The sequence below is a fragment of the Nerophis ophidion genome, linkage group LG13, assembly GCF_033978795.1.
Source record: "Nerophis ophidion isolate RoL-2023_Sa linkage group LG13, RoL_Noph_v1.0, whole genome shotgun sequence".
Classification (NCBI taxonomy): Eukaryota; Metazoa; Chordata; class Actinopteri; order Syngnathiformes; family Syngnathidae; genus Nerophis; species Nerophis ophidion.
In genome coordinates, this window is record NC_084623.1 from 54,033,726 (window position 1) to 54,059,721 (window position 25,996).

Here is a 25,996-nt window from a genome sequence, read left to right on the forward strand (position 1 = left end):
TATATAGGGACTATAGGTCGCAAAATGTGTTATTTAAATTGAAAGATTTTCAATATTATTTACATTCTATCTTAATTACTTCCAAGCGGTGTCTGTAACAAGGCAGTAAAACGGCTGATCAAACAAAACAGAAGTCCAAAAACCGCTGATAATACTAAATTTGCATATTGCGACCTGAAAATTAACTAAGTATTAGCAATTATGTTATTATATTTAACTAGTATTACTTATTTTCCAGACTGTAGACCACACTGGTATATAAGCCACACCCACTAAATTTTAGAATAACTTTTTTTTTTTCAATATATCGGGACTATATAAGTCGCAAAGTTAGTTATTTAAATTGAAATATTTTAAATGTTAATTCACATTATTTCTTAATTATATTGAAAGGCAGTAAAACGGCTGATCAAACAAAACAGAAGTCATCGCTTCCATGATTGCATTACAATAGCAGGTACAAATTTGCATGACAACACTCCCACAGACATCACACATGGGACGGTTTAGTAAGTATGAATTGTTTTAGTTGTATTGTAAAACTTACAAACGTCGCTTGGCGTGATGAACGACGACACGTAGAAAGCCGTAATGTCAGAAGTGAGTTTATGTCTCACTAACAGGAGGGTTCCAGGTTCGATCCCCGCTTCCGCCAACCTCGGGCAAGACACTTTTACCCACCTTCTCCCAGTCCCCACCCACACTGGTTTAAATGTAACTTAGATATTGGGTTTCACTATGTAAAAGTGCTTTGAGTCACTAGAGAAAAGCGCTATATAAATATAATTCACTTCACACTTCAGCAAGTAGAATCCGATTAATCGTCATTGAATGAAAGGCTTGTTTGTGAGTCCGTATTAGCGCCGTTGTTCCCAGCAAGGTCTCGGGAAGCGCCCGGGAATTGTTTAAAAACTTGACTCGGACTTAGCGGGCTTAACCTCAAGGTCAACAAGTGCACGGCCCAAAGACTCCGAGCTTAGTCCTCCAAATGTCACCTTTTTGTACCTTTTTTGTTTTTAGCTTTAATGGCCACGGTATGCTCCGAATGGTTTGATTTCCAGCACCAGCTTAAATATGAACAATTACATTCACACTTTTCTACCAACCCCGTTTCCATATGAGTTGGGAAATTGTGTTTGATGTAAATATAAACAGAATACAATGATTTGCAAATCATTTTCAACCCATTTTCAATTAAATGCACTACAAAGACAAGATATTTGATGTTCAAACTCATAACCTTCATAATTTTTTCTTGCAAATAATAATTAACTTACAATTTCATGGCTGCAACATTTGCCAAAGTAGTTGGGAAAGGGCATGTTCACCACTGTGTTACATCACCTTTTCTTTTAACAACACTCAATCAACGTTTGGGAACTGAGGAAACTAATTGTCGAAGCTTTGAAAGTGGAATTCTTTCCCATTCTTGTTTTATGTAGAGCTTCAGTCGTTCAACTGTATCGTATTTTACGCTTCATAATGCGCCACACATTTTCCATGGGAGACAGGTCTGGACTGCAGGCGGGCCAGGAAAGTACCTGCACTCATTTTTTTACAAAGCCACGCTGTTGTAACACGTGCTGAATGTGGCTTGGCATTGTCTTGCTGAAATAAGCAGGGGCGTCCATGAAAAAGACGGTGCTTAGATGGCAGCATATGTTGTTCCAAAACCTGTATGTACCTTTCAGCATTAATGGTGCCTTCACAGATGTGTAAGTTACCCATGCCTTGGGCACTAATGCACCCCCATACCATCACACATGCTGGATTTTCAACTTTGCGTCGATAACAGTCCGGATGGTTCGCTTCCTCTTTGGTCCGGATGACACGATGTTGTATATTTCCAAAAACAATTTGATATGTGGACTCGTCAGACCACAGAACACTTTCCCACTTTGCATCAGTCCATCTTAGATGATCTCGGGCCCAGAGAAGCCGGCAGCGTTTCTGGATGTTGTTGATAAATGGCTTTCGCTTTGCATCGTAGAGCTTTAACTTGCATTTACAAACGTAGCGACGAACTGTATTTAGTGACGGTTGTTGTCTGAAGTGTTCCTGAGCCCATGTGGTGATATCCTTTAGAGATAAATGTTGGTTTTTGATACAGTGCCGTCTGAGGGATCAAAGGTCACGGCCATTCAATGTTGGTTTCCAGCCATGCTGCTTACGTGGAGTGATTTCTCCAGATTCTCTGAACCTTTTGATGATATTATGGACCGTAGATGTTGAAATCCCTAAATTTCTTGCAATTGCACTTTGAGAAACGTTCTTAAACTGTTTGACTATTTGCTCACGCAGTTGTGGACAAAGGGGTGTACCTCGCCCCATCCTTTCTTGTGAAAGACTGAGCATTTTTTGGGAAGCCGTTTTTATACCCAATCATGGCACCCACCTGTTCCCAATTAGCCTGCACACCTGTGGGATGTTCCAAATAAGTGTTTGATGAGCATTTCCTCAACTTTATCAGTCTTTATTGCCACCTTTCCCAACTTCTTTGTCACGTGTTGCTGGCATCAAATTCTAAAGATAATGATTATTTGCACAAAAAAAAAAAAGTTTATCAGTTTGAACATCAAATATGTTGTCTTTGTAGCATATTCAACTGAATATGGGTTGAAAAGGATTTGCAAATCATTGTATTCCGTTTATATTTACATCGAACACAATTTCCCAACTCATATGGAAACGGGGTTTGTACTTATGCTGATATTTTACAACAAAAACACAACAGAAAACTACAACCAAGATGCCCGTGTGTATTTAGTACAATACTTACAGTATTAACACTTTTTAGGGCGCAACAACAACACAAAAACACATCATAAACAATACACTGCTGGCATCTAATTGCAACTTAATAAGTGAAGTTAAAGTACAAAAATGAAAGTCCCACACACACTAGGTGTGGCGAAATTATTCCCCGCATTTGACCCGTCACCCTTGATCACCCCCTGGGAGGTGAGGGGAGCAGTGAGCAGCAGCGGTGGCCACGCCCGGGAATCATATTTGGATGATTTTACCCCTCCAATTCCAACCCTTGATGCTGAGTGCCAAGCAGGGAGGTAACGGGTCTCATTTTTATAGTCTTTTGTTTGACTCGGACGGGGGTTTGAACTCACGATTTACTGCATTCTAACTCGTAAAATATGGCAAGCAGGAAGTGGCTAACAATGCAGCTCACTATTCGGCCCGTAAAGTCCTCAAAAAAAAAAAAAAACATCCAAAAACCGCTAACAATGCTTCATTTACAGATCCTGACCTGAATGTTAACCAAGTATCAGCGATATTGTTATTATAAGCGCTAACGCCGAGGAACTACTTTTAGCGGCGGCGTGATCCCAGCTGCTATTTTGACATATTGAGCTGCTGCAACGCCTCTGAGGGGGTGAAAGTTAATTGTAAATATTAAACCATGCCTCTCACCTGGTAAGTAGAAGGCTGTGGACACAAACCGAGAAGGCGGTCGACTTTGACATCCAACTTAGACCCAGAGATGGCGAAAAAAATTATGATTAATTATTTGTCCCAACAGGGATATATAAGCATCCCAGCAGTGAGAGCAGACATTGTACAGTAAATGCTTGTTTTATTATTGTTTGTAGTTTCTATTTCCTGTTTAGCACCTTGCAAAAATGCTTATCATTTCGCTTAAATCATCCTCCTTATATTCAGGCTCAAAAATATAAGCTTATTATGTCTGTAGTTTCTATTTCCTGTTTAGCGCCTTGCAAAAATGCTTATCATTTAGCTTAGATCATCCTCCTTATGTTCAGGCTCAAAAATATAAGCTTATTATGTTTGTAGTTTCTATTTCCTGTTTAGCACCTTGCAAAAATGCTTATCATTTAGCTTAAATCATCCTCCTTATATTCAGGCTAAAAAATATAAGCTTATTATGTTTGTAGTTTCTATTTCCTGTTTAGCACCTTGCAAAAATGCTTATCATTTAGCTTCTTGAACTCGTAGATCATCCTCCTTATGTTCAGGCTCAAAAATATCTGCTTATTTTGTTTGTAGTTTCTATTTCCTGTTTAGCACCTTGCAAAAATGCGTATCATTTAGCTTAGATCATCCTCCTCATGTTCAGGCTAAAAAATATAAGCTTATTGTGTTTGTAGTTTCTATTTCCTGTTTAGCACTTCTGGAAAAATGCTTATCATTTATCTTCTTGAACTCGTAGATCAACCTCCTTATGTTCAGGCTCAAAAATATAAGCTCATTATGTTTGTAGTTTCTATTTCCTGTTTAGCACTTCTACAAATTACCTCAATTGTTAGCTGACTCTTGCTAGTGTTCATTTATGAGTCAGAATGCATCAATAACAGAACATGTGTTCTTGTCTTACGTAAGGATGATGAATGACGGAAAGAAAATGTGCAGTTCCCTTTTAAGTTTCATATACAGTGGGGAAGGGATTCATATGGCCCCATTCAACACGGTTTACCCGACACATGAAACGTGACAAATTAAGACAGATGGCAGTGGAGTGTTGAGTATCTTAAAGTGTGTTTTTGTGGCAATTCAAAGTTTGACCGCAGCCGTAGAGCTCAGTAGAGGAGCGCTTTCCATCATTTTCAGCGGACTGCATTGCAAAGTGATTAACCCATCTTCCTTAAATAAAATAAGTAAAAAGTTCAGGGCTGACAAATCCAATGTATAAAAATTCAGTGCGGGAAAATTCAATGTAAAAAAAATTCAGCGAATAAAAATTTCAAATTCAGTACTGAAAAATTCAGTGTCAAAAAATCAGTGTATGAAAATTCAGTGCTGAAAAAAATCAATGTAAAAGAAATTCAGTGTAAAAAAAATTCATAGCTGACAAATTCAAAGTATAAAAATTTGGTGCGGAAATATTAAATGTAAAAAAAATTCAATGCCGAAAAATTCAGCACTGACGAATTCAAAGTATAAATATTTGGTGCCAAAATATTAAATGTAAAAAAAATTCAGGGTTGAAAAATTCAGCGCCAACAAATTCAATGTATAAACATTTTGTGCGTAAATATTAAATGTAAAAAAGAAAATTAGTGTGGAAAAATTTAGTGCTGACAAATTCAATGTATCGAAATTCAGTGCTCAAAAAAATGTTGTGTAAAAATAATTCAGTGCTGAAAATTTCCATGTAGAACAAATTGAGTGTAAAAAAAATTCAGTGCTGAAAAATTCAATGTAAAAAAATTCAGTGTATAAAAATTTAAAATTCGGTACTGAAAAATTCAGTGAAAGGAAAAAAATCAATGTGAAAGAAATTCATTGTAAAAAAAAATCAGTGCTGACAAATTCAATGTATAAAAATTTGGTGTGGAAATATTGAATGCAAAAAATAATCAGTGCCGAAAAATTTGGTGCTGACAAATTTAATGTATCGAAATTTCAATGTATAAAAATTTGGTGCGGAAATATTAAATTTTTAAAAAATTCAGCGCGGAAAAACTAATGTATCGAAATTCAGTGGTAAAAAAATGTGTGTAAAAATAATTCAGTGCTAAAAAATTAAATGTGCGTAAAAAGTAATGTATCAAAATTCAGTGCTGAAAATTTTTTGTGTAAAAATAATTCAGTGCTGAAAAACTCAATGTAAAAAAAATTAGCGTATAGAAATTCAAAATTCAGTGCTGAAAATTTCAATGTAAAAGAAATTCAGTATAAAAAAATGTAATGTATAAAAATTTGGTGCGGAAAAACTAAATGTCAAAAAAATTCAGTGCTGACAAATTCAATGTATCGAAATTCAGTGCTGAAAATTTTTTATGTAAAAATAATTGAGTGCTTAAAAATTCAATGTAAACAAATTTGGCTTTTAAAATTAAAAATTAAGTTCTGAAAATTTCAATGTAAAAGAAATTCAGTTTAAAAAATATCAATGTATAAAAATTTGGTGTGGAAAAATCAAATGTCAAAAAAATTCAGTATGGAAAAATTAATGTATCGAAATTCACTGCTAAAAGAAATTAGTGTAAAAATAATTCAGTGCTGAAAAACTCAATTGAGTGTAAAAAAAAACGTCCTGAATAAATTCACTGTTGAAAGATTCTGGCAAAATGAATAAAAACTGAATTTTAAAAGCAGACTTAAGCGAGCCCGACTACTTCAGATCACAGTTCGATTCCCGATCCTCTAATACTCAACAAACTACAGCCGATTCCCAATCATTTTCACAACCTTTTGGCCCCTCTTTGAGAAATGACTTTGGAGAAAACCAGGAAAAAAACTGAAGTGACCCAAATTCTCGCTAAAACTCAATTAACGGTCCTACTTTCTCAATCCTCAGCTGGATCCACTTTTCCCACCAACCCCTGACTTATTATATGATGGTTTCTTCTCTACAAAATAAGAGCCTTTCATCCCACTTCCTTTTCAATGCTGACACGTAAAAAAATATGGAATTCAGACAATTTTTTTTTTGTTGTTTTCTTTTCTTTAAAGGGAATTTTGTAAAAAAAAAAAAAAAAAAAAGCTGCACTAAAAGTGTGTCCACGTGCCAACGCGAGCTAACATGTCGGGTGTGCAAAGGTAAACAGGTGCACTGTAAATATCCTTCTCACTGTGCAGTATATCAATGCCTATTAATATAGCACTCTTTCACACCCCCCCCCCCCCTCCCCTTTTCTTGGGTCAAAGGTCACGAGGGCGGTACGTGCGATGAAAGTGACTTTGGGGAAAGGAAAAAAAACAAAAGCTGTGACAGACATTGTTATGTCTCAAAAAAAATATATATATATATATATATATATACATATATATATCAAAATATTCAAGATGTTGATGCATGTTTCTCACAATGTGATATATGAGGAATGAGCCACTTTGTCACGTTTGCCTCCTTTGAGACTGAAGGAGATTCATAGTGCGGACGCTCATTTTTACATGGCCATGTACGGATGTTGCTTTGTGTCTTTGCTACGGCAGTTGTTGGTTTTTTGGCACTGAAATGATGTAACGGAATTTTTCTGCATTTGAATTTTGTGAACTGATTTTTTATTTTTTTTTACATCAATTTATGCTGACAATTTCATTGAGAACTATTTTTGGGGCAAAATGCGTGTATTTAAAAATTTAGTGCATAAAAATTTAGTGGAAAAAAATTAATTGCTGAAAAATTTTGTGTATAAAAATTCAGCGCTGAAAAATTAAATGTAAAAGAAATTTGGTGTATAAAAATTCAGGGCAAAAAAAATCAGTTTAGAAAGGTTCAGTGGTGAAAAATTCAGTGCTAAAAATTCAATGTAAAAAAAATTATTTGTTTGAAAAAGTTCAGTGCGGAAAAATCTAAGGTATAAAAATTCAGTGCTGAAAAATTCAGTGTAAAAAAACCTGTTTAAAAAAGTTCAGTGCCGAAAAATTCATCGCTGACAAATTCAATACATATATAAAAAAAGAAATCACTTTAAAAAAGTTCAGTGCTGAAAAATTCAGTGTAAAAAAAACTGTTTAAAAAGGTTCAGTGCTGAAAAATTCAGCTCTGACAAATTCAATGTAAAAGAAAATCAGTTTAAAAAAGTTCAGTGCGGAAAAATCCAATGTATAAAAATTCAGTGCTGAAAAATTCAATGTAAAAGAAATTTGGTGTAACAAAACTTAGTGCTGAAAAATTCAGTGTAAAAAAAATCAGTTTAAAAAGGTTCCGTGCTGAAAATTCAATGTAAAAAAAATAATCTGTTTGAAAAATTCAGTGCTGAAAATTCAGTGCGGAAAAATCCAATGTATAAAAATTCAGTGAGGAAAAACTCAATGTAAAAGAAATTCCGAGTAAAAAAAAAATGCAGTGCTGACAAAATCAATGTGTAAGAATTCAGTGCTGAAAAATTCAATGTATCAAAATTCAGTGTAAAAAAAAATTGATTGCAAAAAAAACTCAATATAAAAAAGTTTGCTGTTTAAAAATTTTAAATTCAGTGTAAAAAGATTAATTGCTGAAAAATTCAGTGCTGAAAAATTCAATTTAAAAGAAATTCAGGCTAAAAAAATTCAGTGCTGAAAAATTCAATGCGGAAAAATTAAATGTAAAAAATTTGTGCGTATAAAAATAAAACAATCAATGCTTAAAAATTCAGTGTAATAAAATTCAGTGTATGACAAATCAGTGTGGAAAAACTCAATGTAAAAAAAAATTGTTGCATAAAATTTAAAAAATCTGTGCGGAATAATTCAGTGCTGAAAATTTCAATGTAAAAGAAATTTGAGTAAAAAAATTCACTGCTAAAAAATTCAATGCTGAAAACTTCAGTGTGAAAGAATTCAGTGCTGAAAAAATCAATGCTAATTCAAAACACAGATTTTTTTTACACTGAATTTTTAAACGCACATTTTGCTATCACAATTAAATTATCAGCATAATTTTATGTAAAAAAAAATTCAGTTCACAAAATTCAAAGGCAAAAAATTCAGTTCCATAAATTCAGTGTCAAAAAAAAAGCTTTGAAGACACAAATCAACATCCACACCACGTGGACAGGATGTGTGACGCATCATCACTGACTATTATTTCCCAACTCATTTTAATTTCACGTTGGATTAGCGTGCCAAAAGGTGGAGGACACGCCAATAGTCACATGAGACAGTGCTGCTTTTTAAATTGGACCTGATGTATACATAAGTATACAAAAAAATAAAGCAGTAAAAGTGCAAACATTAAAAAAAAAGTATCAATACAAAAATGTTACATTATTAATAAGTAGCGGTGTCCTGGTACATACCTGTTTTGGTGCGATGACTATTGGCCGATACCGATATTGATCCCAGTCAATAACAGCAGGTATTACTTTTATTATTTAGAATTTTAACAAATATTTGCCAGAGAACATCGGTGGGTATGAAAAACACTAACTTATTCATTTTTAACCTTCTAGAACATGGCTGTCAAACTCATTTTATCCCAGGGGGCCGCATGGACGAAAATCTATTCCCACGCGAGCCGGACTGGTAAAATCATGGCGCGATAACTTAAAAATAAAGGCAACTTGAAATTTGTTTTCTTTGGCCAAAAATAGAACAAGCATTTTCTGAAAATTTACACATAATCCTCTTGGCAAAACACTTCAATTTAGTGGAAAAAAAATCTGACGAAAAAAAAAGGTCCCGTTTCCAAAACACCACGAACTAAGTCACTGTGATTTTATTAAACATTAAACTTGAAGCACTTCCTGTTCAGCATTATCATGTTAACTCATTGAAGACATGTTTGGAAAGTGTTTCCTCACACCGCCACATTGGCGACATCCGCAACTGCCACAACACATTCATTTACAATCACTCAAATATTACAATGATAATATAATCAAAACAATGATCGAAGTGACACCACGATGGCCGAATTAAAGGTAACATAACTACAAACATAATCGATTTGAACTGAGTAGATTTAAATATAACATAAAAGAGAACAAACAACAAATTTAGAACCACACATTTTTACCATGGAGTTCAGGGTGCACATCGTGCTGTCAACAAACAGCGAGCACGGCACGGAACTCTAACTAAAAAGATGATGATCATGTTGACTTTGCATTTTACTGTTTCGTTATTTTTATCTCTTGAGTGGATAATTTTCAATTAAAAATAGTTGTGGTGCGTTGCTACAGCATTAGTCTGTTGCCAGCCACAATTGACGCTGATTGGAGTAGCAGCAGCCAAGAGGGCACTTAAAGCCAGGTGACACGTCATCTTTAAACAGTGTCATGTGTGGCGAGGGTTACACTTGAATTGCTATTGCGACATCAAGTGGACACATTTAGAACAGCAGTTTCTTTCATTAAAAAAAATTGCAGCTAATGTTACACTTAAAGGTATTTTGCGGGCCCGTCTGCGTCAGTACGTTTGACACCCCTGCTCTAGAATATACCTGTGCTGTCTTTAAGTTGAATTTTTTTGGGGGGGTGTCGCGATAAATCACGAGGTTAAGATCATGACACGGACACGTTTGTTACTGGACACTCGGAGACTTAGTGTGTGTAAGTAACACACAACTATCCATCCATTTCCTACCGCTTATTCCCTTTCGGGGTCGCGGGGGGCGCTGGCGCCTATCTCAGCTACAATCGGGCGGAAGGCAGGGTACACCCTGGACAAGTCGCCACCTCATCGCAGGGCCAACACAGATTGACAGACAACATTCACACTCACATTCACACACTAGGGCCAATTTTTAGTGTTGCCAATCAACCTAGTAACACACAACTACATTTATTTAATTCTATATTTATCTTGTTTCTACACGGCAATATTGTCTAGCTCATGGGTGTCAAACTCTGGCCCGCGGGCCAAATTTGGTGTAATTTCATTTAGCCCTTGAGGCAATAATAAATTAACATTAGAGCTGGCCCGCCGGTACTATACAGTGGCGGTGTATCACCGTATTCAACGCTAATTTTCATACTTGCCAACCCTCCCGATTTTTCCAGGAGAATCCCGAATTTCAGTGCCCCCCCTACACACACACAATTGAATGCAAGTCATACTTGGTCAACAGCCATACAGGTCACACTGAGGGTGGCCGTATAAACAACTTTAACACTGTTACACCACACTGTTAACCCACACCGAACAAGAATGACAAACACATTTCGGCAGCACATCCGCACTGTAACACAACATAAACACAGCAGAACAAATACCCAGAAACCCCTTGCAGCACTAACTCTTCCGGGACGCTACAATATACACCCCCCGCTACCAACAAAACTGGATTTTGCATGTCACTATAAAGTTATATAAGCCTTGCTTGTTCAATATTCGATGCAAAACTTGTTTGGGTACCTATTAAAATGTTTTGGCCCACTCTGTATTTGAGTTTGACACCCCTGGTCTAGCTTGTGTGCTACCATGTGCTTAGCTGTTGCGTAGCTGCCCGCTCCAACTAGCCTATGGCCTGGCATGTTTACCTTTTTAGACTTAGACAAACTTTATTGATCCATAAGGGGAATTGTTCAACACACTAGCTCAGTTACAAAGGATGGAAAGGATAAAGTAGACTAAAAATGTAGCAATACTGATATATTATTATATTATATTGACTGAAAATGTCGTGTTTTTTTGGGCTGATATCGGATCAGTATCGGATCGGCACAGCCCTGACATCGAGGTTTCCTTGTTATTATACTGTGGACAATTCGGAATTGAACCTAATCGCAGCAAATCTCTGCCATTCGCGTCGTAAAACTCCAAAAAACTAACTAAAGCATCCCTCTGTTTTTTTCCAATTTAAATCTGATAACACATGTATCGACCTACTCGCAATATGTATCTGCCTCAGGCAACATTATTATTTCATTTCGGACCCGGGTTCAAGTTTTGGCACACGAAGCAACGCACTGTCTCCATTTAGTCGGAACATATTTTGTTCTTATAGAAACACATTTTAGTTAAAAAAAAACAAAAAAAAACCATTATCAGTGCAGCATGGCTGAAAATGTTGTATTGTTTTGAAGGCACTTAACTGTTGGTGTTTGTTTTTTTTACAGGCAGAACCTTCACTGAAATGTGAATACAGTCGTACCTCAGGACACCACTTTAATGGAAAAACCCGGATTGATTTCATTAAAAGTATTTCCTCTCCGCTTGTTTTACTAACATGCCTTTTAATTTATTTATTTTTTCAAAGAATATGATAAAATTGTAGTACGGCTACAGTACTTGAATGAAGTAATGGAATAATAACGTTCCGGCTGCTTCTCCGTCAAACACGCCCTCGGCAGCTTCTCGATATTTTCATGGATAAATGTCCGCCGTATGGCTAAAAACGCATTTTATAGTTGACATTTTTTTTTTTGGGACCGATGGAAAATAAGGAGCAGGAGAAAAATATTTTAAATGTAAACATTTTGATTTCAAAAGTAACCTTCCCCTGATTCCAATCCCCTCGGCTATCAAGGCCGACAGGGAATGTCGACACAAGCATGGAAAATAATGTAAACAAAATATTGAAATCGCATTAAATAAGATCTTCAAATGAAGGAATATGTAAGAAATGCTTCATAAAGTGTAAGAAAATAGTGCAAAGTGTGAAAATGTAAACAGACAGGAACTATTTTCTGCAGGTTTAGTAGCAGGAAGTAGCAGCTGTGCTCTAAAGGGTGAGCACGGCTAAGAGTCCACACATGGTCCATTTGAACAAAAAAATAATCTTTTATCCACAATTTTTTCATTTTGACTTTCTCTTCTCGCTCCATGCAAAGAATCAACCGCCAGACAAAAAAAATAAAATGATAGTTGATACTGTCACCTGATTGGCCGTTAGCGTGTCACGCCCACCGATCAAGCAACCAACCTTGCTCCCATTAGAAAATAAAATTGTATGTTGCATCGAGCACATTTTTATTGTCAATCGCGATACATATTGATATCGTTTAATAACCCCCAACTACTTCTATGGTATCCCCGTCCGGCTGGCTGCTTCTCAGTCAAACACACCATCAGCAGCTTCTCCGTATTTTCGCGGGTAAATGTCCCCACTTTGTTCCCACGGTGGGACGGGCAAAGCTGTGTCCATCTTTAGCTGAAAGCTAATGCCAAAGCTCTCACGGGTTGACAAATTCAATGTAACAAAAAATTCGGCGTATAAAAATTTTTAATTAAGTGCTGAAAAATTCAGTGTAAAAAACTCAGTGTATACAAATTCAGTGCTGAAAAATTAAACGTAAAAATTATTCAGTGTAAAAAAAATCAGTGCTGAAAATTTCAATGTATAAAAATTCAGTGCTGAAAGATTCAGTGTAAATAAAATTCAATGTAAAAAAAAATTCAGTGCTGACAAATTCAATGCATCAAATTCCATGCTGAAAAATTAAGTGTAAATAAAATTCAATGTAAAATAAAGTAATTGTAAAAACAAATCAGTGCTGAAAAATTAAGTGTAAACAAAATTCGATGTGAAATATATTCAGTGTAAAATAAATTCAGTGCTGAAAAATTAAGTGTAAATAAATTAAATGTAGAAAAAATTCAGTGTAAATAAATTCAATGTAAAATAAATTCAGTGCTGAAAAATTCAATGTATAAAAATTCAGTGCTGAAAAATTCAGTGTAAATAAAATTCAGTGTAAAAAAATTCAGTGCTGAGAAAATCAATGCATCAAATTCTGTGATGAAAAAATAAGTGTGAATAAAATTCAATGCATAGTAAATTTTGTGTTGAAAAATTAAGTGTAAATAAAATTCAATGTGAAATAAATTCAGTGTACAAACAATCAGTGCTGAAAAATTAAGTGTAAATAAAATTCAATGTAAAATAAACTCAATGCATCAAATTTCAGTGCTGAAAATGTAAGTGTAAATAAAATTCAAGGTAAAACATATCCAGTGTAAAACAAATTCAGTGCTGAAAAATTAAGTGTAAATAAATTCAATGTAAAATTCCTTTGTGTAAAAAAAAATCAGTACTGAAAAATTAAGTGTAAATAAAATTCAATGTAAAATAAATTTTGTGTACAAAAAATTCAGTACTGAAAAATTAAGTGTAAATAAAATTGAATATAAAATAAATTCAATGTAAAACAAATCAATGCTGAAAAATTCAGTGCTGACAAATTCAATACATAACTTTTCCGTGCTGAAAAATTAAATGCAAATAAAATGTAATGTAAAATAAATTCTGTGTAAAAAAATATGTGCTAAAAAATTAAGTGTAAATAAATTCAATGTAAAATAAATTTGAGTAAAAAAAAGTCAGTACTGAAAAATTACATGTAAATAAAATTACATGTAAAATAAATTCAATGTAAAACAAAGCACTGCTGAAAAATTCAGTGCTGACAAATTCAATACAGAACTTTTCCGTCCGGAAAAATTAAGTGCAAATAAAATGTAATGTAAAATAAATTCAGTGTACAAAAATTCATTACTGAAAAATTAAGTGTAAATAAAATTAAATATAAAATAAATTCAATGTAAAACAAATCAATGCTGAAAAATTCAATAAAGAACTTTTCTGTCCTGAAAAATTAAGTGCAAATAAAATTTAATGTAAAAATAAATTCAGTGTAAAAAAATATGTGCTGAAAATTTAAGTGTATATAAATTCAGTGCTGACACATTCAATTAATGAAAATTTTGTGCTGAAAAATTCACAAAGTGTGAAAATGTAAACAAAGTGAAACCTGAAAAGAATAGGCACAGCGGTGCTCTAAAGGGTGAGCAAGGCTAAGAGTCCACATATGATCTCTTTGAACACAAAAAAAAAAAAAATCCACTCCAAAAACATGGCAACTTTTGGAGCTACCAATTTTTGCTGGAATCTTGTAAAAACAAAAACAGACAGCAGGTGTCCTGAGGTACCACTGTAAGCTTTTTTTTTTTTTTTGTTACGCTTTATCACCAAAAATGCTAGCAATACAATTTCATGTCGAGGTATCTTTATGTTGCTTTTGTGTGACAACTAAACTTCGGTTTATGACATTTCTGTGTGTACAACACCAAAGACACTGCTTTGTTTTTTTTTGTTGTTTTTTTTAGTAATTTGCACAAAACGAACGCTTGGTCTTCTCTGTTTGCTGCCAAATAACCTTCTTTTGTTGTTGTTTTCCTCATTTCGTAGCCCGTCTTCTGAACGATGCGTCGTTTGAAAACCAAAAGCCAGGCTTGTATTTTCCCTCCCTGCACTCACACGACACATGTAGCAATATTCTTACTTACAGGAAGTCTTTTGTTGGAGTGGAATATGACTTTGTATCAAAACAACTATATGCTGTACATACCAGGAAAATATATCCCGAAAAAAAAAAAAAAAAAAAACTTTTAGAAAAGTATTTATTTTTACTGTTTTTTGTAATTTAGACACAAAACTGTAGCTCCTCTATTGCCAGACTTACTGGAAGTGCCTCTTCATAACGTAACGATAGAACATATAGGACTATTAGAACATGTCACTAGCAAAGCAGTGTTGATGTTGTACTGTGACTATTGTTGAATAACAACATTTATAAAATCCTCTCGCTGTTTTTGTCCTCTGTTCTACCACAACTTCGCTCCTTTTTTGGTTTTTTTCTGAGCAAATACAGACCGGCCAATCACGGAGCAGCACGGAACTGACTCCGCCCACTGGGTTCTCTCTCTTCCGCCTCGGAAAACACTTCCAAGTACCACCATAGTGGTCAATATTAAAGCAGGGTAGCGTACCGGGTCTAAGTATTCATGAAAAACGAGTTTAGTTCATATTTTAGGGACGGTTTGAACAGTAACACTGTGTTTTGATTGGAGAAACTAAAAGGAGACACATGAAAGAGAAAAAGTAATCAGATTACTCTGAGGGTTTGCTATGGACTAGTTTTGATTAATCATGATTAATCTTGGATTAATATTCATGATGTTCCATTTTATTTTATTTTTTCCCTGACATCATGTTAGGTTCTCAACTCGAAAAGAACTCAGATATATTTGGTTTTTCACTAATGCTAACTGTACTGATGCTATTGATTCCATGCTAACTTTTTTTTTTTTGCAAATTTTGCTCATATTTTTTGCTACTTGATGCTATCTGGCCGGCGCGCTAACTGTCTGTATATGTTTTTTGGCTAATTTTGTAGCTATACACCTCAGTCATCCATCCATCCATCCATTTTCTACCGCTTATTCCCTTTCGGGGTATGTCAAATATTTATTTTCATTTATTTTACACAGAATTGTATTTACGCTTAATTTTTCAGCACTGACATTTGATGCATTGAATTTGTCAGCACTGAATTTGTTTTACATTGAATTGTATTTACACAAAATTTTTCAGCACTGATCTTTTTTTAAACTGAATGTATTTTACATTACATTTTATTTACACTTAATTTTTCAACACTGAATTTATTTTGCATCAAATTTAATTTACACTTCATTTTTCAGCACTGAATTTTTTTTTACATTGAATTTTATATACACTTCATTTTTCAGCACTGATTTTTTAAAATCTGAATGTATTTTACATTACATTTTATTTACACTTTATTTTTCAACACTGAATTTTTTTTTACACTGAATTTATTTTGCATCGAATTTGATGTACACTGAATTTTTCAGCACTGAATTTTTTTTTACATTGAATTTTATATACACTAAATTTTTCAGCACTGATTTTTTTTTAACTGAATTTATTTTACATTACATTTTATTTACACTTAATTTTTCAACACTGAATTGTTTTTACACCGAATTTATTTTGCATCAAATTTTATTTATATTTAATTTTTCAGCACTGAATTTTTTTTTCATTACATTTTATTTACACTTAATTTTTCAGTACTGATTTTTTTTTTACACTGGACTTATTTTACATTGAAATTTATTTAAACTTAATTTTTCAGCACTGATTTTTGAAAGTATTTTTGGAAGTATACTTCTCCGCGTCATATATTTTGGTATTTGACTAATAACTGTACGCTTGCTAGCTTTTTTAGCTCGTTGCAATTTTTTTTTTTTGTTACTTGACGCTATCTGGCCAGCAGGCTAACTGTTAGCATTTTTTTAAGCTAATTTTGTAAATATACACCTCAGTGTCACATATTTTGGTATTTCAAAAATGCTAACTGTATGTATGCTAGCTTTTTTAGCTCATTTTGCTTATATTGTTTTTTACATGACACTTCCTGACCAGCGGGCTAACTGTTAGCATTTTTTTTAGCTAATTTTGTAAGTATACACCTCAGTGTCACATATTTTGGTATTTCAAAAATGCTAACTGTATGTATGCTATCTGTTTAGCTCATTTTGCCTATATTGTTTTTTACTTGACACTTTCTGGCCAGCGGGCTAAATGTTAGCATTTTTCTTTAGCTAATTTTGTAAGTATACACCTCAGTGTCACATATTTTGGTATTTAACTAATGCTAACTGTATGTATGCTAGCTTTTTTAGGTCATTTTCTTTATATTGTTTTTTACTTGACACTTCCTGGCCAGCGGGCTAACTGTTGGCATTTTTTTTAAGCTAATTTTGTAAGTATACACCTCAGTGTCACATATTTTGGTATTTCACAAATGCTAACTGTACGTATGCTAGCTTTTTAGCTCATTTTGCCTATATTATTTTTTACTTGACACTTTCTGGCCAGCGGGCTAAATGTTAGCCTTTTTTTTAGCTAATTTGGTAAGTATACTCCTCAGTGTCACCTATTTTGGTATTTCACAAATGCTAACTGTACGTATGCTAGCTTTTTTAGCTCTTTTTGCTCATATAGTTTTTTACTTGACACTTTCTGTTCAGCGGGCTAAATGTTAGCATTTTTCTTTAGCTAATTTTGTAAGTATACACCTCAGTGTCACATATTTTGGTATTTAACTAATGCTAACTGTATGTATGCTAGCTTTTTTAGGTCATTTTGTTTATATTGTTTTTTACTTGACACTTCCTGGCCAGCGGGCTAAATGTTAGCATTTTTTTTTAGCTAATTTTGTAAGTATACACCTCAGTGTCACATATTTTGGTATTTCACAAATGCTAACTGTACGTATGCTAGCTTTTTAGCTCATTTTGCCTACATTGTTTTTTACTTGACACTTTCTGGCCAGCGGGCTAAATGTTAGCATTTTTTTTTAGCTAATTTTGTAAGTATACACCTCAGTGTCACATATTTTGGTATTTCACAAATGCTAACTGTACGTATGCTAGCTGTTTAGCTCATTTTGCCTATATTGTTTTTTACTTGACACTTTCTGGCCAGCGGGCTAAATGTTAGAATTTTTCTTTAGCTAATTTTGTAAGTATACACCTCAATGTCACATATTTTGTTATTTCACAAATGCTAACTGTACGCATGCTAGCTTTTTTAGCTCTTGTTGCTATTTTTTTTGTTGTTGTTACTTGACGCTATCTGGCCAGAAGGCTAACTGTTAGCATTTTTTTTAGCTAATTTTATAAGTATACACCTCAGTGTCACATATTTTGGTATTTAACTAATGCTAACTGTATGTATGCTAGCTTATTTAGCTCATTTGCTTATATTATTTTTTACTTGACACTTCCTGGCCAGCGGGCTAACTGTTAGCATTTTTTTTAGCTAATTTTGTAAGTATACACCTCAGTGTCACATATTTTGGTATTTCACAAATGCTAACTGTACGTATGCTAGCTTTTTAGCTAATTTTCCCTATATTGTTTTTTACTTGACACTTTCTGGCCAGCGGGCTAAATGTTAGCATTTTTTTTAGCTAATTTTGTATGTATACACCTCAGTGTCACATATTTTGGTATTTCACAAATGCTAACTGTACGTATGCTAGCTGTTTAGCTCATTTTGCCTATATTGTTTTTTACTTGACACTTTCTGGCCAGCGGGCTAAATGTTAGAATTTTTCTTTAGCTAATTTTGTAAGTATACATCTCAGTGTCACATATTTTGTTATTTCACAAATGCTAACTGTATGCATGCTAGCTTTTTTAGCTCTTGTTGCTATTTTTTTTGTTATTGTTACTTGACGCTATCTGGCCAGAAGGCTAACTGTTAGCATTTTTTTGTAGCTAATTTTATAAGTATACACCTCAGTGTCACATATTCTGGTATTTAACTAATGCTAACTGTATGTATGCTAGCTTATTTAGCTCATTTGCTTATATTATTTTTTACTTGACACTTCCTGGCCAGCGGGCTAACTGTTAGCATTTTTTTTTTGCTAATTTTGTAAGTATACACCTCAGTGTCACATATTTTGGTATTTCACAAATACTAACTGTACGTATGCTAGCTTTTTTAGCTCATTTTGCTTATATTGTTTTTTACTTGACACTTCCTGGCCAGTGGGCTAACTGTTGGCATTTTTTTTAGCTAATTTTGTAAGTATACACCTCAGTGTCACATATTTTGGTATTTCACAAATGCTAACTGTATGTATGCTATCTTTTTTAGCTCTTTTTGCTCATATAGTTTTTTACTTGACACTTTCTGGCCAGCGGGCTAAATGTTAGCATTTTTCTTTAGCCAATTTTGTAAGTAAACACCTGAGTGTCACATATTTTGGTATTTCACAAATACTAACTGTACGTATGCTAGCTTTTTTAGCTCATTTTGCTTATATTGTTTTTTACTTGACACTTCCTGGCCAGCGAGCTAACTGTTAGCATTTCGAGCATTAATGCATTGTAATCTAATATGACCATAATATTTCTACATGCTACCATTAAATATTGTAATATTTTAGTCTACCAGCCAACAAAAAAAGAGTCCCATGTGACTAGTCGACCATTTGATCGGTGGAACGTCCCAAACATGTCAGTCCTGGTGTGAGTGGCGTCCCAGTGACAGAGGTCTCAGTGTGTTTGTGCCATTGTGTTTGTCATATGATATCAGCAATGAGCTGTAAGCCGTATCTAATCACATGACGCCTGCCTGTGCTTACGTTATTTAGGCCAGAGCCGCGGTCACGCAACGGAATTCCTCAGAGGAATTGTGACGCCGAAAGCGACTCGCTGTATACCTCCCCCCCCCGTCCCCGGTCACGCGCACGCCGTCCCTGGCCGCCATCCGAGGTTTGTCCCGCGCAAGTTGGATCGGCGCGGCGCTAAAAATACCAGACTTATTTGGACTGTGTGCCTTTTCTGACAACGCTCTGGCTTGCGCCACGTCACCATGGTGACGAGGAAACTGTTATCAGCGCCGGGTGTGAACCAATAAGGTTCACTTCCTGTCGCGACCTGAGAAGAAGTGGAAATTGAGGTTGATACCTTAGTGCAGGGGTCACCAACGCGGTGCCCGCGGGCACCAGGTCGCCCGTAAGGACCAGATGAGTCGCCCGCTGGCCTGTTCTAAAAATAGCTCAAATAGCAGCACTTACCAGTGAACTGCCTCGATTTTTTTAAATTGTGACATTGCTGGTTTTTGCGAGCAGAGGAGCATGTTCGGCAGCGCGCGCACACTGAGTACTTACAAGCAGACACAGTGTGTAGACCAGGGGTGCCCATTACATCGATCGCGAGCTACCAGTCGACCGCGGGGGGTGTGTCAGTCGATCTCCAGCCAGGCTTTTTAAAAAAAAATAGACCTAAAAATGAGTGATCATCAATCTTCACCAAGACGTCACTTAAATGACATTCACGGTACCGGAGGGTCTTGTGAGATGACGCTGGCTGCTGCAAGATCATTATTATGAAAATATGACCGAGAGGAAGGCGAGAAATACTTTTTTATTTCAACAGACTCTCGCGCCGTACCTTCCGTCAAAACTCTAAAGGCCGACTGCACATTTCCTATCTTCACAATAAAAGCCCTGCTTCATGCTGCCTGCGCTAACTAAATACAGAGTCTCGGAAAACTGGCGTGCACAAGCGATCCATCAGAAAGCTGGCGTGCACATCACTTGTGCACGCCAGCTTTCCGAGACTCTTATTTTGTTAGCGCAGGCAGCATGAAGCAGGGCTTTTATTGTGAAGATAGGAAATGTGCAGTCGGCCTTTAGAGTTTTGACGGAAGGGACGGCGCGAAAGTCTGTTGAAATAAAAAGTGTTTCTCGCCTTCCTCTCTGTCATTTTTTCATAATAATGAACTGGCAGCAGCCAGCGTCATCTCACAAGACCCTCGGGTGCCGTGAATGTCAATCAAGCAAGCTACGGAATTTGCCGCCAATGTTTTTCTTGTAAAGTGTATGGAAGCTGGATGAATGAGATGCCAAAAACCAACCACTTTCATGTGGTATTGTACAGAAAGGACAACTTTTTTTCTCCTCCATTTGAAAATGTGGGCGTTATCATCATTACTGTCTGATTCCAATCAATGCAAGTCATCAGAATCAGGTAATACACCAACTTATATTCTTGTCTTCGTGAAAGAAAGATATCTATATGTGTTACACATGCCTGCGTTATCATTAAACACATTTAACTTGTTTACAAAAAATGTCTCTTTCATAAATAAATAAATATAAATGATATATATATAAATCCCTCGAGTTGGTCAATTGAAAAGGTGAAGTTATAACACTGAAACGCCCTCAGGAAGAGGTGCTTTAAGACATGGCTAGCTCGCTAGCGGCTAACGTCCATCCGCAGTGTTTTAGCTACTTTTAAATCACTAGTCCTCGCCTCCATGGTGACAAATAAAGTGAGTTTCTTACAAGTATCATTATCACTGCAGGACGAGGAATAGCTGAACATGCTTCACTACACACCGTAGAACAGGGGTCACTAGATGAGTCGCCCGCTGGCCTGTTCTAAAAATAGCTCAAATAGCAGCACTTACCAGTGAGCTGCCTCTATTTTTTAAATTGTATTTATTTACTAGCAAGCTGGTCTTGCTTTGCTCAACATTTTTAATTCTAAGAGAGACAAAACTCAAATAGAATTTGAAAATCCAAGAAAATATTTTAAAGACTTGGTCTTCACTTGTTTAAATAAATTCATTTATTTTTTTACTTTGCTTCTTATAACTTTCAGAAAGACAATTTTAGAGGAAAAATGCAACCTTAAAAATGATTTTTGGATTTTTAAACACATATACCTTTTTACCTTTTACATTCCTTCCTCTTCTTTCCTGACAATTTAAATCAATGTTCAAGTATTTTATTGTAAAGAATAATAAATACATTTTAATTTAATTCTTCATTTTAGCTTCTGTTTTTTCGACGAAGAATATTTGTGAAATATTTCTTTAAACTTATTATGATTAAAATTCAAAAAGAATATTCTGGCAAATCTAGAAAATCTGCAGAATCAAATTTAAATCTTATTTCAAAGTCTTTTGAATTTGTTTTAAATTTTTTGTTCTGGAAAATCTAGATGAAATAATGATTTGTCTTTGTTAGAAATATAGCTTGGTCCAATTTGTTATGTATTCTAATAAAGTGCAGATTGGATTTTAACCTATTTAAAACATGTCATCAAAATTCTAAAATCAATCTTGATCAGGAAAAATGACTAATGATGTTCCATAAATTATTTTTTTTATTTTTTTAAAAAGATTCGAATTAGCTAGTTTCTCTCTTCATTTTTTTCGGTTGATTTTTGAATTTTAAAGAGTCGAAATTGAAGATAAACTATGTTTCAAAATTAAATTTTCTTTTTTTTCGTGTTTTCTCCTCTTTTAAACCGTTCAATTAAGTGTTTTTTTCATCATTTATTCTCCACAAAAAACCTTCCGTAAAAGGAAAAAAAATGTACGTCGGAATGACAGACAGAAATACTCATTTTTTTATATATATAGATTTATTTCTTGAGCAAATTGGCTATTTCTGGTAATTTATTTAAGTGTGTATCAAACTGGTAGCCCTTCGCATTAATCAGCACCCAAGAAGTAGCTCTTGGTTTCAAAAATGTTGTTTGCAAACGGTGTCTGTAACAAGGCAGTAAAACGGCTGATCAGACAAAACAGAATTTGTGTTAATAGACACACGAGCCTCATGGGACGGTTAAGTAAGTAAGAATTGTTTTAGTTACATTGTAAAACTTACAAACGTTGCCTCGTTTTTACTTTCGGTTTTTGAGGCAAAACGGAATACGCTGTGCTGAAGTGCGCTTTCTTTCAGAGGAAGTGAAAAGTGAGGTTTTATTTAGATGCCTTGATCGTTTCCAATCGGTGTCTGCAACAAGGCAGTAAAACGGCTTATCAGACAAAATAGAAGTTGTCGTCATGGACCCACGAGCCTCATGGGACGGTTTATGAAGTAATAATTGGAAGTGAAAAATGAAGGGTTTTTTTTTTTACATACCTTGATTGTTTCCAAACGGTGTCTGCAACAAGGCAGTAAAACGGAAGATCAGACAAAACAGAAGTCATCGTCATGGAGCCAGTAGTCGTGGAAGCTAGCTCTCCAATCAGCTAAACCGACTCAATAATTCCACGGTGACGTTTTGGTGAATTTACTGAGGAATTTGTGAAACTGAAACAATACAAAAAGCCTGCCATTGTAAGTTAATAAAGCAAAGTAAAAAAAATTAATGAATTTATTTAAAACAAGTGAAGAGCAAGTCTTTAAAATATTTTCTTGGATTTTCAAATTCTATTTGAGTTTTGTCTCTCTTAGAATTAAAAATGTCCAGCAAAGCGAGACCAGCTTGCTAGTAAATAAATACAATTAAAAAAATAGAGGCAGCTCACTGGTAAGTGCTGCTATTTGAGCTATTTTTAGAACAGGCCAGCGTGCGACTCATCTAGTGACCCCTGTTCTACGGTGTGTAGTGAAGCATGTTTAGCTATTCCTCGTCCTGCAGTGATAATGATTCTTGTAAGAAACTCACTTTATTTGTCACCATGGAAGCGAGGACTAGTGATCTAAAAGTAGCTAAAACACTGCGGATGGACGTTAGCCGCTAGCGAGCTAGCCATGTCTTAAAGCACCTCTTCCTGAGGGCGCTTCAGTGTTATAACTTCACCTTTATCATCCGTTTTTAGACCAAAATGCGTCCGTTCTTCCTTTTCTGTCTACACACTGTGTCTGCTTGTAAGTACTCAGTGGATGTGTGCCGCCGAACATGCTCCTCTGCTCGTAAAAACCAGCAATGTCACGATGTTCCGTCATGCCTGGAAAAAAATATATATATATGGCGGACCGGTACTTTTCAAACACAGTATAGTACCCTTTTTGATTCATTAGTGCCGCGATACTATACTAGTACCGGTATACCGTACAACAGAGTGTCCGCCCTGAGATGGGTAGGTTGTGAGTTCAAACCCCGGTTGAGTCGTACCAAAGGCTATAAAAATGGGAGCCATTACCTCCCTGCTTGGTTCTCAGCATCAAGGGTTGGACTTGGGGGTTAAATCACCAAAAATGATTCCCAGGCGTGGCCACTGCTGCTGCTCACTGCTCCCCTCACCTCCCAGGGGGTGATAAAGGGCATTGGTACTTTAACTTTAACCTTACAAAGGAGTAAGTACAAAGAATAGCAATTAGGAGCTTTTTAAGGCTTTTGTCCACCTAGACCAGGGGTGTCCAAACTTTTTCCACTGAGGGCCGCACATTGAAAAATAAAAGCAAGCGGGGGCCATTTTGATATGTTTTTATTTCAAAAACCAATATGATATTTGTGTAAAAATATACATTTAGGCCTCCACTCAGGCTTGATCCCAGGGACCCCAAAGGATTTTGGTGAAACAAATATTTAAAATGTGTCATTATTTTGTATTATTGTTATTCAATAATCTCCAGATCAACCTTAGGTCTGTCAATATAACGTTTTTAAAGATTTAAGTTGAATGTCATTTTTGTCAAAGAAAACCCTGTTTTGTTATGGGGAAAAAAACACAAAATATGCAATAGTTTCTCCGAATAGAATTTTAAAGTTGAATATTTGAGATTATAGAATAATTGGAACCTTAAAAATGTCAACACATAACACCATTGATTTCAATTTTTTATTATTGTTTTTTTTTTTAGCAATGACACACACAAAAAAATTGCACTAAAACTATTGGGGGCCTAAAAGGGTCCTACTCATTAAAAATAAAAAAACTTTTTTTTTTTTTTTTACTGTTTACTTTAAACAAAATCGTCTTGAGATCAACTTCAGATCCATCCGTCAATTATAACTTTTATTGTTGTTTATGTTTGTTTGTTCTTATTAGGCCCTTCTTTAGAAAAAAAAAAAACTTGTTTTTTTATATGGCTAACACAAAATATGCAACATTTTCCCCAAAAATATCTCAAAGTGGAATATTTAATGTGACATTGATTTTGATTTATTAATATTTTTTTTAAAGAAAATAACAGCCTGCATGGCAGCTTTGTGTTATTTTCATAAACATTGCAACATTTTCTTGTCACATTTCACCTGTTTACTCTTTTATACTATTTTTTAAATCTTTTTTGTTTTCATAAACATTGCAACATTTTCTTGTCACATTTCACCTGTTTACTCTTTTATACTTTTTTTTTATTTTTTTCTTATTTTCATAAAGATTGCCACATTTTCTTGTCACATTTCACCTGTTTACTCTTTTATACTATTTTTTTATTTATTTTTATTTTCATAAACATTGCAACATTTTCTTGTCACATTTCACCTGTTTACTCTTTTATACTATTTTTTTTTTTTTTTAATTTTCATAAACATTGCAACATTTTCTTGTCACATTTCACCTGTTTACTCTTTTATACTATTTTTTTTTTCATAAACATTGCAACATTTTCTTGTCACATTTCACCTGTTTACTCTTTTATACTATTTTTTAAATCTTTTTTGTTTTCATAAACATTGCAACATTTTCTTGTCACATTTCACCTGTTTACTCTTTTATACTATTTTTTTAATTTTTTTTAATTTTCATAAACATTGCAACATTTTCTTGTCACATTTCGCCTGTTTACTCTTTTATACTATTTTTTTTTCATAAACATTGCAACATTTTCTTGTCACATTTCACCTGTTTACTCTTTTATACTTTTTTTTTATTTTTTTCTTATTTTCATAAAGATTGCCACATTTTCTTGTCACATTTCACCTGTTTACTCTTTTATACTATTTTTTTATTTATTTTTATTTTCATAAACATTGCAACATTTTCTTGTCACATTTCACCTGTTTACTCTTTTATACTATTTTTTTTTTTTTTTAATTTTCATAAACATTGCAACATTTTCTTGTCACATTTCACCTGTTTACTCTTTTATACTATTTTTTTTTTCATAAACATTGCAACATTTTCTTGTCACATTTCACCTGTTTACTCTTTTATACTATTTTTTTTTTTTTTTAATTTTCATAAACATTGCAACATTTTCTTGTCACATTTCACCTGTTTACTCTTTTATACTATTTTTTTTTTCATAAACATTGCAACATTTTCTTGTCACATTTCACCTGTTTACTCTTTTATACTATTTTTTAAATCTTTTTTGTTTTCATAAACATTGCAACATTTTCTTGTCACATTTCACCTGTTTACTCTTTTATACTATTTTTTTAATTTTTTTTAATTTTCATAAACATTGCAACATTTTCTTGTCACATTTCGCCTGTTTACTCTTTTATACTATTTTTTTTTCATAAACATTGCAACATTTTCTTGTCACATTTCACCTGTTTACTCTTTTATACTTTTTTTTTATTTTTTTCTTATTTTCATAAAGATTGCCACATTTTCTTGTCACAT

General features: G+C 34.3%; 1 pseudogene; it reads left to right on the forward strand.

Moving 5' to 3' along the window:
* LOC133564737 (cGMP-inhibited 3',5'-cyclic phosphodiesterase 3A-like) overlaps positions 1-14,697 on the forward strand; it is a 166,576-nt pseudogene extending 151,879 nt beyond the window's left edge.
* The last annotated feature ends 11,299 nt before the right edge of the window (positions 14,698-25,996 follow it).